The following is a 13,552-nucleotide window of genomic DNA, read 5'->3' as shown; positions in this document are numbered from 1 at the left end:
AGTGACATATCAAACCCAATGCCACCCTAGAGCCACTCAAACCTAAGGGCCTGTCTGAGGATAACAAAGCACAGGGTATTTTTATTTTTTTTTTCCACAGACAATGACCCCAGTATTCCTCCTTGGAGCTGGATGACCTCTACAGAGGAGGTGGTAATGAGACTGTGCACCCAGGCACCCTGCAGCAACAGAGGCTGCCAGGGCTCAGCTCACCCAAGCACTTTGTACAACCCCTCTCTCTTCAGTTTAAATGTTCCTTTGAGCACCTCACAGAATGTGCAGTGTAGAGGCCACGAGGTCTGAAAACCCCCTGAAACATCTCTTCAGTTCTGCTGAATGATGAAGGTCCCACTGCAAAGGCAGCACCTCCAGACAGAGCTGGTGAGCAGCACAGAGCATTCCCAGCTGCAGGAGGCACTGCCAGCCTTGTCCCACTGCTCCACACTCCTGTCAATACTTTTAGGAAGGCTGAGAGTGCCAGTGCAGAAAGCTAACTGCCCGTGTCATTTTATCAGATCTGAAGTGTGATCTAGGTGACTAATTACACTAATAGGAGAAATAAATACAAGAAAGATTATTAGGTACTCAGAAAACAGTAGGAGCCTCCACAGTAGAGGAAGCATCATCAAGGCATTTGAGAGGAATCAGACACAGGTACTGTCCTTCTGCCACAAGGGGTCAAAAATGGGATCAAAATGGTATTTAAAAACACTCCTTCCTCCTGAAGCAATATCTGCTTGCCTCCTACTGTTGCTTTCTCCTTTTATGACCTGTTGATTTTCAATTTAAAATATTTCCTATGTGGAAAGGAAAAGCACAAGGACATGACTGAAGTCCCAGCAGCCAAAACACAAAGCCCTGGCTGTACTGGCAGGAGGTGGCTGAGAGCTGTGTGGCTGGTGCTGAACCTTCACCCAGCCCCTTGTGCTGTGGACAGACTGACTCTCTTTTTGTTATCCTTCCTTTGCTATTCCGGTGCCAACACAGAGGCATGGTTATAAATCACAAGGAAATGTCTCATTAATCAAGGAGTAAGGATGCTCTGCATGAGGAATGGGCATTCCCAGGGAGAGTGGCCTCTTGTTTTATTTGGAGCTGCTTCATTGGAAAGAGGGCAAATAAAAGGAGAAACTCACCAAACCTTGCTCTTCTCCTTTCCAGCCCTAGGCTTTCCTACTTCTCTCTCTAGCACAAAAATGAGTTGTAAAGAAGCACTTGTTTCCAGCACTGACAGATGTCACTGGCTGAGAGGTGTCAGACCTGGTGAAGGGCACAGCAATTGGGTGATTTCCTCTCATCTGAAATGGTCACTTTACAGGGACCTACTGACAGAAGGGGTTGTGGGGAAGACAAAAGCCAAGCTGGGAGTTAAACAGGCTCTGAAAGACAGTTTAAAAAGGGCTCCTATCCATGTTTGTGCATGCATGTGGCTTTACACCACATTTAACTTCAAGGATTTTTTCTTTAAAATATATTTTTTTAAACACAGTAGTGGTGGTTTATATCAGCACTTTGAGACTCCCAAGGCATTTTAATGGCAAAGTCATTCTCTGCAGCTTACTTTATACCATTAAGTTGTCTAAAGTACACCTTCCTATTGTGTTGTCAATTATTTCCTTCTGCTGCTTTGAAGATAAGTAAATGGTTTTGGTGGTTTATTCCTCAAGGAATTTATAAAACCTGCTCTGACACTAAATCACAGCACAGTTTTGATGTCAGAAAATGCTGGCATTTATGAAATCCCTGTGAACTGATCAGAATATTTTCAGGTTTTTGATTTATTCAGAACTATTGAAAACTATAATATTACTATTATTTTTACTTAATGAAATTATCTCTACAGTATCCAATGGTTTGTTTAGATGCATGTAAAATAACTGGTAATCATACAGGCAAATTTTTTTCCTTCACTGAGAATCACTTCAAATATATATACATACGTGGATGAAATGCTATTTTTCATATTAATCCTGGCAACTGCTTCTGAAATAAACTTTCTGTCTCTTCTGACAGAAAAGCCAGACTATGGTTACAATATACTTTTTCCTGGCATTTGCATTTAAATCTTCCTGAGCAAATTTCAATACAGCCATTTGTTATAAGGCAGTTTGCTTTGCAAGAAATTTCATATCTAGTTGTATATCTTTCTAAGCCTGGCCAAGAAATCTGAAACTTCATACAGATCTTTTAAATAAACTCTGAGATAAATAGTCTGTAGTTCAATAAATATTTTGGCCTGTAGTAATTTTCTTCACAGATTCTCTCTGCCATGGGAAGATTATACTCAGAAAACTGCTAAAATATGGGCAAGATTTCAAAGATTCCTCTGAAAATATATTCATCTTTATTAACTGCATTAAGGCAAGAAATGAGCTCATGGCAACTGGCAAATTCCCCATCGTCTACAACAAACAATTACAGGAGTGGGGAATACATACAGAAAATCACATACCCTACAGCTAAGTAGGATATTAGATTTGCCTGGTTATAACTGAGCCATCAACTGGCTTATGGCTACACTATCTATGAGTTATGCTGTCTTTCAAGATACAACTCACATTTTGCTTAATGCCTCCTGACACATTCAATTCAAATCAAGATATAGCAGATAAAACACTGTTCCTAATAAGTGATTCGAGTATTTAATATTTGGGGGGCTTCTTATTCTAAATACAGGGAATTCAAATACAGGCAGTTCAAAATTATCTTTCATTTCATACATTTGAGAGTTCTTTACCTGCAGTGTAAGAAAATGATAGAATTGTAAATCTCCCAAGATGACCTGCCAGCTCTACAGGAAGGATTTATCTTTACAACAAGGATGAGTGTGCTGATGTCTGTGTTCCTTCCATGGGAAAATGCCTAGGGATGCACACTGCTCTGACCACCAGGGCTCAAGGAGGATATAGACTAGAAAAGAGGGAATAAAAACCAATCAAGACTGCTTTGCTTAATAAGAGGCTCTGCAGATAGAAACGCCTGAGCTTGGATGGCAAAAGGACATTTTAACAGAAGTCTGTAAGAGCAGGAGTGGGGGAAGATGAATATGAAGCTACTGTTTGCTGCTTTTCCTATCAGTGAGATGGAGACATCCAGGACTGCACTGCTGCAACAAGGTGAGAGGAAAGGAGGTACTCCTCCCATACAGCACAGAGGGGTATCACACAAGCTGAAAAAATAAGAGTATTAAAAATGGATTGGACAAATTCCTGGGGTCCAGGTCTGGTACTACTAAATACAATGGTACAGCTGCAACCCCCTAACCAGTACCACCAGAAGCTGGGAAGCTATCAAAGGACTGATCATTCACAGCTTGTTCAGTTTGCTGAAATCCCTCCCTGCCAATCTGCAAGGGTACTTGCTGTGGACACAAACCTGGGTGAGACAGACAGGCTTTTGGACTGATCTGACACAGACACTCTTCTATTCCTACATTAGGTCCTCAGCTGCCAGTAAAAACTGCTCTGGAGCTGGTGCCATCGCTGTCCTCCAGAGTAACCAGCATTTGGGGCCTGCCAAGAGTCAAAAAATGCCATCTCTGTGCTTTAGATATAAACTGGGGCACAAAATCAGTCTCCTTAGAGAATTACTGGGACACTTCAGCCAGATTCACACCAAGGAAGCTCTGATTAGAGTTGGGCAGGATTCCCTGAGGAGAGGGATGAGGAGTGTCCCAGGTTCTGCCTGTCCCTCCACAGGGAGCCTGCCCAGCTCTCCCTGAGCTCAGCCTTCCCAAAAGCTGCTTGGTAATGGCAGAGGTGACATTACATATAAAATATTCACCATGGGCACCAAGGTGAAGAAGGCTCAGCCACCATGTGTGACAACATGTCCGTGTTCCTGCAGCTGCTTCAGCTTCTACATTTTGTTGTGCCCTGAGTGTGCTCCAAGCCTGCTGGGGCTGAGGCTTAAACCAAAATACAGCTCTGAACTCCTTAAGCATTCCTTACATGCTTCCAGAAGAAAAGTGAAGAAGCTGCTCTAGGGAAGTAACTGGCCTCACTCCTTTCCAAGCCATTTTCACACTGATCTGTTTAGTTATTAATTACCAGAAGCCACTGAAATGCACTGCCTGTGCGTGCCCAAGTGTCAAGAAACTGTCCAGGTGGCTGAACACAAGGCTATGCCAAATCAAACCCAGAAGATGTTGCACAAGAGGCATCTCTGGATGAATTACCACAACAGAACCACCTGCTTTCAGTGTACAGGGAAAAAATAAATCAAAGAGAAAAGAAAAGTTTCTATATCTTTGTTGTCACTGGGACTTGTACTAGCAACACTTTGAAATCAAAGTAGACAATACCCAGAAATCTTCCTCTTTGTATCAAGGCTGAGTCAAAAGCCATCCAGATTGTTTTTTATATCATTACAAATTTCATTCAAAGTTTTAAGCACCATGTGCCTATCAGCCATCTGCTAGTGTTGGATAAGATGAGTAGGAAAATAAATATTTTAGCATGAATTCAATTACTTGCTCTTTTTACTCGAGCAAAATAAAATCTCTTTATAATAGTATGAAATACAGCCAGATGCAATGGGTAATGAGCAAGCTCTTGCAATTAAGGGAGTGCAGCTCAATTTCATTATCTGCCAATCAGGACAATAATCACAGAACAAAGCTCCTGCTGCTAAGAAGGAAACCCAAAAAACAAACAAACAAACAAAAAAACATACAAAAAACCCACAGCCCAAAAAAGACAGACAGAAAAAAAGAAAGGAAGAAGATATTGCCCTTTAAATTACCATTTTGCAAAGAAAGAGTGAGAAATTGGGAACAGCCCAAGAGCAGGCAGCTTGCTTTAGAAGTGAAAGGAGATTCCAAATGCTTCCTTGAAGGAATAATACACGATTACAAACACATCAAAAGCAGAGTCTGCCAGAAAAGAGAGAACAAAGGTAATCAGAAACAGTATGAGAAATGCATTTTCTACAAGCAGCCATGAAAGAAGTTCATTGGTAACCTATTCCAATATATCTAGCAGGCAGTTAGTGGTGCACATTAGTGACAGAAACACCTTCACAAAAGACTATAGGTAAGGGGAGGTCAAACCTTCAATCAGTGCCAGTCCATTAAATTTGGAGGAACATCACTGATATATATCATGATGGGATCTGACCCAGAAAAGCTCAGTAATAGTCTGCCCAGGAATCCTGGCTTCATAATAATGAGAAAGATCAGGTAATGATGTAGAAGATGTGTGTTTGAGTACATGGGGCACACGTGGAAACCACCCAGCCCATCAGCCACACAGTGTGCACTGAGAGCCCTGCACTACACGCAGGACATCCACTGATGCACATCCAAGCCATACAGAAGATAAAATTCTTCCCAGCAGCACAACTTTCTACCAGAACTCATCTTTCCCTTAAACAGCACCAGAGCAACTTGGAGGCACAGGCTTGCTAACCCACCACAGTTCCCTCAGCTCTTTCTGCATTTCTTCCAGGCAGGTCAGAAAGCCTCACCCACTACAATTTAATGTAATTTGGTAGGTACCGTGTATTTTTTTGTCAGAAGAAAACTAAGAAGAAGACTGTATCCATAGCTGAGAGGCATTCTCTCTTGGAAGGCATTCCTAGTTCCTGGTGAAACATCTATCAAGCGAATCTTATGACAAAATTTGTCTGTGTCACTTCTCTAATAAAAACACAGCAATTGCAGAGTTTATTTTACAGCACAACTGATAAATCAATTGGAATGTTTCCTGTAGACCTGCACCAAAGCTCCTACAAAGTTTCCCAAGAGAAAGGCATCAGCAGTATCTGCTCGAGGGGGGGACCAAGAAAGTTTGCTAAAATTCAACAAGATGAAGAAAACTCCAGCAGCAAACCAGTTGCTGAAGGAAGTTTTAGCCAAGTCATACTGGTGCATTCTGTACCCTGTGGGAGTCCAGGTCTAGTTCCTGGCTCTGCTGTACATTTCCTTTGTGACCTTGGGTAAATGCCCTCAGGAACCTGTTGGGTCAGTTGGTAACCAGACAGTGAAACAGGAGGCTGAACATCTGTGTGCAACAATATCCACCTTGCAGAACAGGGAAGAAGAATGAGAAAATGTTTTCTGCCTGGAATATCCAACCCTACCTCCCCTTCCATGGACCATCCCTGACCCAGCAGTGCTCAGCACTGAGCACCAGGCAAGGCTTTGCTGGTCATGGCCCACAGACTGAATTTCAATCCAAACAACAGGGGTTTGTTCTGACTTAGAATACAACCTACAAATGCAGTAGACAAACTCAGTGTTCTTTAAACATTTCTATAAAATGACTTTGAAGTAGGAGAGAATGGTTTATTATTTCAGAGTGGTACAGCCTTAAACACTGATAAAGTATGCCTCATATTTCTCCCCATTCTCTAACAATGGCAATGAACATCCTAAGTCTCATTTTAAATCTAGTGGTATGTACACATAAAAAGCATTACGTTTATTCTGAGCCCACAAAAGGTTACCTGGAATGAATCTAAGGCTAAATATATTTATATGCAGTGATAAAGCCTTTTTCTACATTAAAACCACTCTGACAGTTTATGAATTGAAGGCTTCACCAATGTAAATAAAAGGAAGTCATCTTATTAAACAAATGCAATTGGAAATAAAGCAATGATGGAATAAAACTTGGAGATAAAGATTACAAAAGTCTCTCATCCTGGATGAACAGTACAGTGACAGCAGTGAGACTTCTGTAGGCAAGTCACTTCATGTGGCTATGTTTTCTGAGAAAGCTTTTTAATGAATTATGCCTTAAGAGTCACAGTCAAGCACACGCACATAAGAAAGGATTGTATTAAAGAGGAAGGTAACAGGGGGTTGCTTTTCAGTATTGCTGCTCTTGGTTTTGCCTCTGTGATTCCTACCAAACAAAGGAACCACACAGTTCAGATCTCTTTGGGCTCTGCCAAGTGTGGGTGTGATCTTGAGAAGCTCAGCTAACAAAGGCAGGCTGCCAAGGATGCCTGGGCTGCCACGGAGCCCACTGTGAGATGGGCTGTGGGGTCCCAGCCTTTCTTCTCCCTTAGCCCATCCTGCAAGCCCAAAAAAGAAATATTGACTGGGGCTTAAATCCCCTCTGGAAATTGGAAGGGAACAGCTTAAATCATGACCTCTTAAAACACATGTCCTGGTCCCAACCAATCAACTTGATTTTTGACCGAAAGAAAACCCCAAATTCTACCTAAAAAAAAGCCAAAGAAATCAACATGTTTCTGGAAAAAGAGACTCAGAGTTCACCATGACCCAGGGCAGAGATGACAGGAGGGATGTGGCCTTTCTTTTCTGCCACCTGTACAGCCAGGGCTTCAGCTCCAGACTGAGGGGTTCAGGCAAGCTGGCTGAGCAGCACAAGTGTCTGCAGAAGGAGACTGGAGGGACACACAAAGAAGGGAGGAGAAAGTAGAGAAAAAGCAGACAGGAACAGTGGGAGCAAGAAAGGAGACAAAGATGAAGACAAAAACAGCAAGAACAATGCAAAAGGGGACAGATAAAGGGAGAGAGGAGGTGCAAGACAGAAAATCCATCTTGCCAGAAGCAAGCATTTTGTATCAGTCGGAAGCAAGTGGTACCTCTGCAAAATCCAACTCCAAACACCAGGAGAGAAGGGAACTGGAAGGAAGTGATCACCTACATAAAGGTAGGAGCTCCCTCATGTTTAAAAATCAACACTAGGGGGTGCAGAGAAGCATTAGGAATGGGGAACCTCTGACCTGAGGTAAGGTGACAATCAGACTGAACAGCTCTGGAGCTTGATCCACAGGTGCCCAGGTCATGCAGCTGCAGCCAGACTGTCACTGTCACTGCCACTCACAGGTTCTTCCCATGCCATAAACAGATCAGGGGCCTCAGAGCAACAGGAAGACAAGGCTCAGCTCAGCTCACATCAACAATAACGTCAGCAGGGTTGGGCAAAGGGATCCTTGAGGTCCCTTCCAACCTGACAGTCTGTGATTCTATGATACTCATGTTAGGAAAGCTGATGCTTTGCCATTGTGTGCCCCATCTCTCCCCTCTCAGCTCAAGAAACCTCATCTGAACACAAGATTATAAGCTCTTCACACCTGTAGTGTTATTTTTTGTGCATTGGTAAGGCACCTAACACATTTGATCTCAGCTTGGGTTTTTTTTTTTTCATTACCACCAGTACTCAAGTTTTGGCTGATCAGCTGTGGAAATCTACAAGCTACTTGCAACTTCACCTGAAGCTATCCTAAATCTCATGGAAATGAAGGACAGATATATTTGTTTATCTGCACAGCAAAGACTTTAAATTCAAAGCAAGTGACAGAAATTCAGATAATACACATCCACTGTGCAAAATTATGAGTTTCTGCCATTACTCTTTCACTAATCTGCAATATGCAGAAACTGTGAATTTAATGAGCTTCATAATTATTTTGTTCTCAAAATTCCTTACTTTTTGGTAATGATATTATTTCAAATGATAATTTTTATACCACGTCTCTAGTCAATCATGTCAATTGTCTGAAAGATGTGTCTAAAGTAAAACAGTAAAATCAAGAGAGAGGAGGAAAGGTTAATTTATCTCAAGGACTTTGCACCTTAAATAGTCAGTAAAATATTAAACATCTCTATCAATAATGAGTGGACTGTATTATAAACTTCTTCATAACTGGAGCTCTTGGGCACAAAATGACATCTTCCTGAAAAGGTGTCAAGAATTTAATTTAGTCCTTTTTCTAGTGAGGACCATCAATCTATCCTAATGTTTATTGGAGAAAAAACAATTGTCTTTTCTTTTTAGTGATGGGATTTCATTACACCCAGTAGGATAAAAAAACTCCAGTTCAAAGCAAAATATGATGAAAATGTCCCTGTATTTCTTCCTGAGGTTTTCTTTCTTCTTGTTGTTTAATTCCATGATGAAAAAAAATTATAATTAAATTAAGCTTGATTCCCATTTAAATGCACATTCAGAGTGAAAGCAGAGGAATTATTTTCATTTTCAAAGTTGTTATATCTCAATTGATCTGGCACACATTGGCATTATTATCTGATTGTGAAGATATATGCATTTATCAAAAGCTAGAACCATCTGTCTCAATTCTCTGTAATTTCATTACATATTCATCATTTATCTAGTCTGAGGATGTGACATGGGACCTTACTGAATAGCAATTCTATACTTATTATCACTTCACACTGTGTTTGGATGGACATGAGGCTGTCAACTTTCATTAATCTACTTTTGATGTAAAAATCATCATCTTGGGATAAGCCTCACAGCTCCTGAATAATCCAGCCATGCTGCTACATAAACACAGAGGCAGCAGCATTTTAACCAAAAAATCCTGCAGCACTTACTTCTGCTTGTGTTTCACCATCACTAGGGAGGTTGTCACCCTACAGGTGCCTCTGGGGAATGGGGTGTAACTCTCAGCAGACAGGGACACCCACTCTCCAGTGGTTTCTGCTACACTCCCAAGCCTGACTCTCCTGGCTCTGGAGATGGGCAGAGTTATCAGCTGCAAGGAGAAATTCTCCAACCCAGAAAACCAGTCTCACTTGCTGAAAGGCAGAGATTAAATAGAGGGTGGGGGCTGCATCAACTCACTGCAAATCTAGAGGTATTTAACTTCAATTTATCAGGGTAATGTGAAGCCATCAGCTCCCTTTAGAACAGACTCTGGAGAAGCTGCTGCTTGTACAATAATTTTGTGAGCACTTGACATCACACCCATCTTCACCTCTCCAATGGCACAATGCAGCCATTCCTTTTGCTCTTTCTGCTTTAAAGTAGAGAAAGTCCTGAGGGAGGCAGGCTCTGAGCCAGGTCCTCCCCAGGCACAAATGCCTGGCACCAGCTGGCAGCCTGGACTCTGATGCTTCTCCTAATAATGAATAATAACTGCATCTGGGAAGGGCTTTTCCCCCAGATGTGTAACTTTAAGCTGAGAGAGGGTAGATTTAGATCAGATATTAGGAATAAAATCTTTCTTGTGAGGGTGCTGAGCCCCTGTCCCAGGTTTCCCAGGGCATCTGTGGCTGCCCCATCCCTGGCAGTGTCCAAGGTTGGATGGGGCTTGGAGCAACCTGGGCTGGTGGGAGGTGTCCCTGCCCATGCAGGGGGTTGGAACTGGGTGAGCTTTAAGGTCCCTTGCAACTCAAGCTATCTGTGATTGAAACAACACTTTTACCTACTTAATTATAGTTTAACAATTGGAATTTGGTTTTGTGAGGATGAATATTCACTCTGTAAATCTCATTTTAAGGATCAAGCTCTATTTGGAAACACAATGATAGGCCATGATTTGTCTCTCAAAAGGATATAAATCAAAATATGTCTCCAACTGCACATTACGCACACTTGAAATTTATGAAGCATCCTTAGGGATGGTAAGAGACAGAATTTAATTCCCAGTGGCTATCAGCCCTGCTGCTTTTCAGAAATTGCTTTTCATTGCTCTTTTCCCATCAGTTAAATAGGGATGAGAGCACTCACCTTCATCTGAGGATTGCTCTGATCTCTACTAGACAAGAAGTTCTGTATCACAGATCTACAGCAGTAGCAATCAGCTCAGTTATGCAAACAGTAATGACTGATTAACTCAGGAGCAGGAAATAAGGTGCCAAATGCACCTCGTCACTAACCAGAGGTCTTCCTGCCCAATGCAAATAGAGCATTGCTGTGAAAGCAACGCAGGGCTGTGTACAGCCCCCAGGGCAGTTCTAAGTCTTCTCATGTTACCTATAACATTTTGATATCCATAGGTCAGAATCTGGAAGGGAAGACATGCCAAGCAGCACTGGAAAGCTGGTCATTCCTAACTGGAGCTGCCAGCTCCCACCTTTAATTACAATCCAAAGATTTCTTTTTCCTCTTTGCCAAGCGTGCCTGTTAGTTCTGATAACCGTAGTCAATACTTACTAAAACTAAGCCACCTATGCAAATCTGTCCCCAAAATAAGTGCTGAAAGCAAGTTATAACATTTCCCTGTCACTTCATGGGTATCTGTATCGTCACGAGATTTATGTTCTAATGTTACAGTATTACCTATTACCAAGAGTTGTTAAAACCTTACTTTTCCTGCTAATGAAAATGATGAAAGACAGAGGGGTTGACATAAATACTGTAATAAGAACCATATTAATGTGACAGATGATTGCTCCTCTGTGACAGCCTATGAAATCCTATGCAAGAGTTACAGAAGGTTCATTTACATGTCTGCTCATCCATCTCTCCCTGCAGGGTAGCAAGGGACTCGTGCTCAGAGTTGGAGGGAGATGAGACTCAGAAGATGACAAACAGGCACAGATAGTCACACTAAGAAGAAAAGCATCCCGAGGCATACTTCCTTTCTTAAGTGCCCATAAGCATAAAATGTCAATTATGACCTAAGATCAGACTCCGAAAACCTCTTTTCAGGCATCAGGCACCTCTAGGCAAAACTTTGAAAATGTAGGACAGAAACAGCACTACCAGTAAAATGGGGGCTGGGCTTCTAAGCCACATCCTTCTGCTGTCTTGGATTTGCAGCATTTTTCTTTCACCAGATTTTACAGGAGTGTTGCCATCTTCCAGTTATGCTACCACCCCAGTTCTTCCCACAGCTCTCCTACCCATTTCCACAGATTGCACAGTGCTCTGCTTCCGAGGCATGAATCCTGACCATCCTCAGAGAGAGCCCTGGGCAACAGACAGCAAGGGAGCCAAGGTAGCCATCTATCCATCCATCCATCCATCCATCCATCCATTCCCAGACACGGGTGGACAGCAGAAGGGCACTTAAAGGCACTGGGCAGTAGAGTCACAACCACCCATCAGCCACCTGTCCTTCGGTCACTCAGAGGACACAGAAATGGGATCATGTTGTACACCACAGACCACTGTTTCCTGGTGACACTCAGTTTTACATCAGTTGCAATCCTACTCATTTCAGCCCAACTAATGACTCAGGCTGGGAGATCCCAGCTGGACTCCAGCCCATGCTGCTGCCACAGAAGCTGTGATGCTGCACGAGGGCAGCCAGACACAGACTGCTGCAGCATGAGGAACAGTTCCCCTAAACCCTTACAAAAAAACTACACCTCCAAATAAATAAAAAAATCACCCCCAAACAATCCAACACCCCATGACATTAAAGAAAATGGTAAATCCAGATTTGTTTCTGTTTGCTTCCCACTAGTAAAACAACTTGCTTACAGCAATTTCTCTTTAGAGCTGCTCTCCTTGCAAAGAGAAGAAAACAGACCACATAGATAATTTATTATTAAAACACTCATTTACTGATAACGTGGACAAATATTGGTCTCCCAATTTTTAGCAATGTAAACATGGTATCTGGCAGAAACTCTCTGAGGGCTGATTGCCTTTTCACATCTTTGCTGTCTCTCTATCCCCTCTTGCTTTATTTTGATTACCTTTCTGCAAACTTGCAGTCATATTTCTTGAGCAAGTGATTAAGACTGATTTCTAATTTGTCTTGAAAGGTGAATTTACTATTTTCTTCATCAAGCAAAGTAACCTGCAAAAAAAGGGTTCTTGCTCATCTGTTTTTTATCCTTGAAATAAAAGTATTAAGTGAAATTTCCAAGACTTGTGGCATTAACTTTCACTCGACAGTTTAGCACATTTTGCTTTAGCAGCAGTTCAAAAGTTCACTATCCTGTATCTGATACCTTCTGCAGTACAGCAAGAAGCTTAAAACATTAAATGATGACAGCACAGAGGAAGCCACAAAAGCCACAAAACCAGCACTAGCAAGCTATCAGTTCAAGGTGAAGATTCTTTTGCTGGGTTTTGTCTACTTTGGTGGAGCACGTTTGTATTTTTTTAACTTCTGTCTGGAGGGTTTGAGGTCCAAAATGTTAATGTTTGTCAAAATGTTCACAGGCAAAATGCTCAACAATAAACTAGTATCTTCTGAGGTTACAGAAAAGCCCTCAAAGACTGTCAGTGGAGTTATGAGATCCAGATGGAGATGAGTGACAAGTGGTGTCCCTCAGGGGTCCATACTGGGACCAGTGCTCTTCAAGATCTTCATCCATGGCATAGACAGTGGGATCAAGGGCACCCTCAGCAAGTCTGCAGATGACACCAAGCTGAGTGGTGCCAGAGGGATGAGATGTCACCTCGAGGGACCTGGACAAGCTGAACAAGTGGGCCCATGTGAACATTATGAGGTTCAACAAGGCCAAGTGGAAGGTCCTGCACCTAGGCAGAGGCAATCCCCACAATGAGTACAGCTGGGAGAAGTGTGATAGAGAGAAGCCCTGGGGAAAGGGACTTAGGGATACTGGTGGATGAAAAGCTGGACAAGGAGTGCTTGCAGCCCAGAGGGCAAATCTCATCTTGGGCTGCATCAAAAGCAGCATGGCCAGCAGATCAGGAGAGGTGACTCTGCCATCCTGTTCTGCTCTGCTGAGACCTCACCTGGAGCACTGTGTCCAGCTGTGGAGCCCTCAACTCAGGAAGGACATGGACCTGATGGAGGAGATCCAGAGGAGGGCCATGAAAGTTACCAGGGGGCTGGAACATCTCTCCTATGAATACAGGCTGAGGGAGCTGGGGGTGTTCAGTCTGGAGAAGAGAAGGCTCTGGGG

The sequence above is a fragment of the Calypte anna genome, chromosome 4A (assembly GCF_003957555.1).
Source record: "Calypte anna isolate BGI_N300 chromosome 4A, bCalAnn1_v1.p, whole genome shotgun sequence".
Lineage (NCBI taxonomy): Eukaryota > Metazoa > Chordata > Aves > Apodiformes > Trochilidae > Calypte > Calypte anna.
This window is presented reverse-complemented; position numbering follows the sequence as displayed.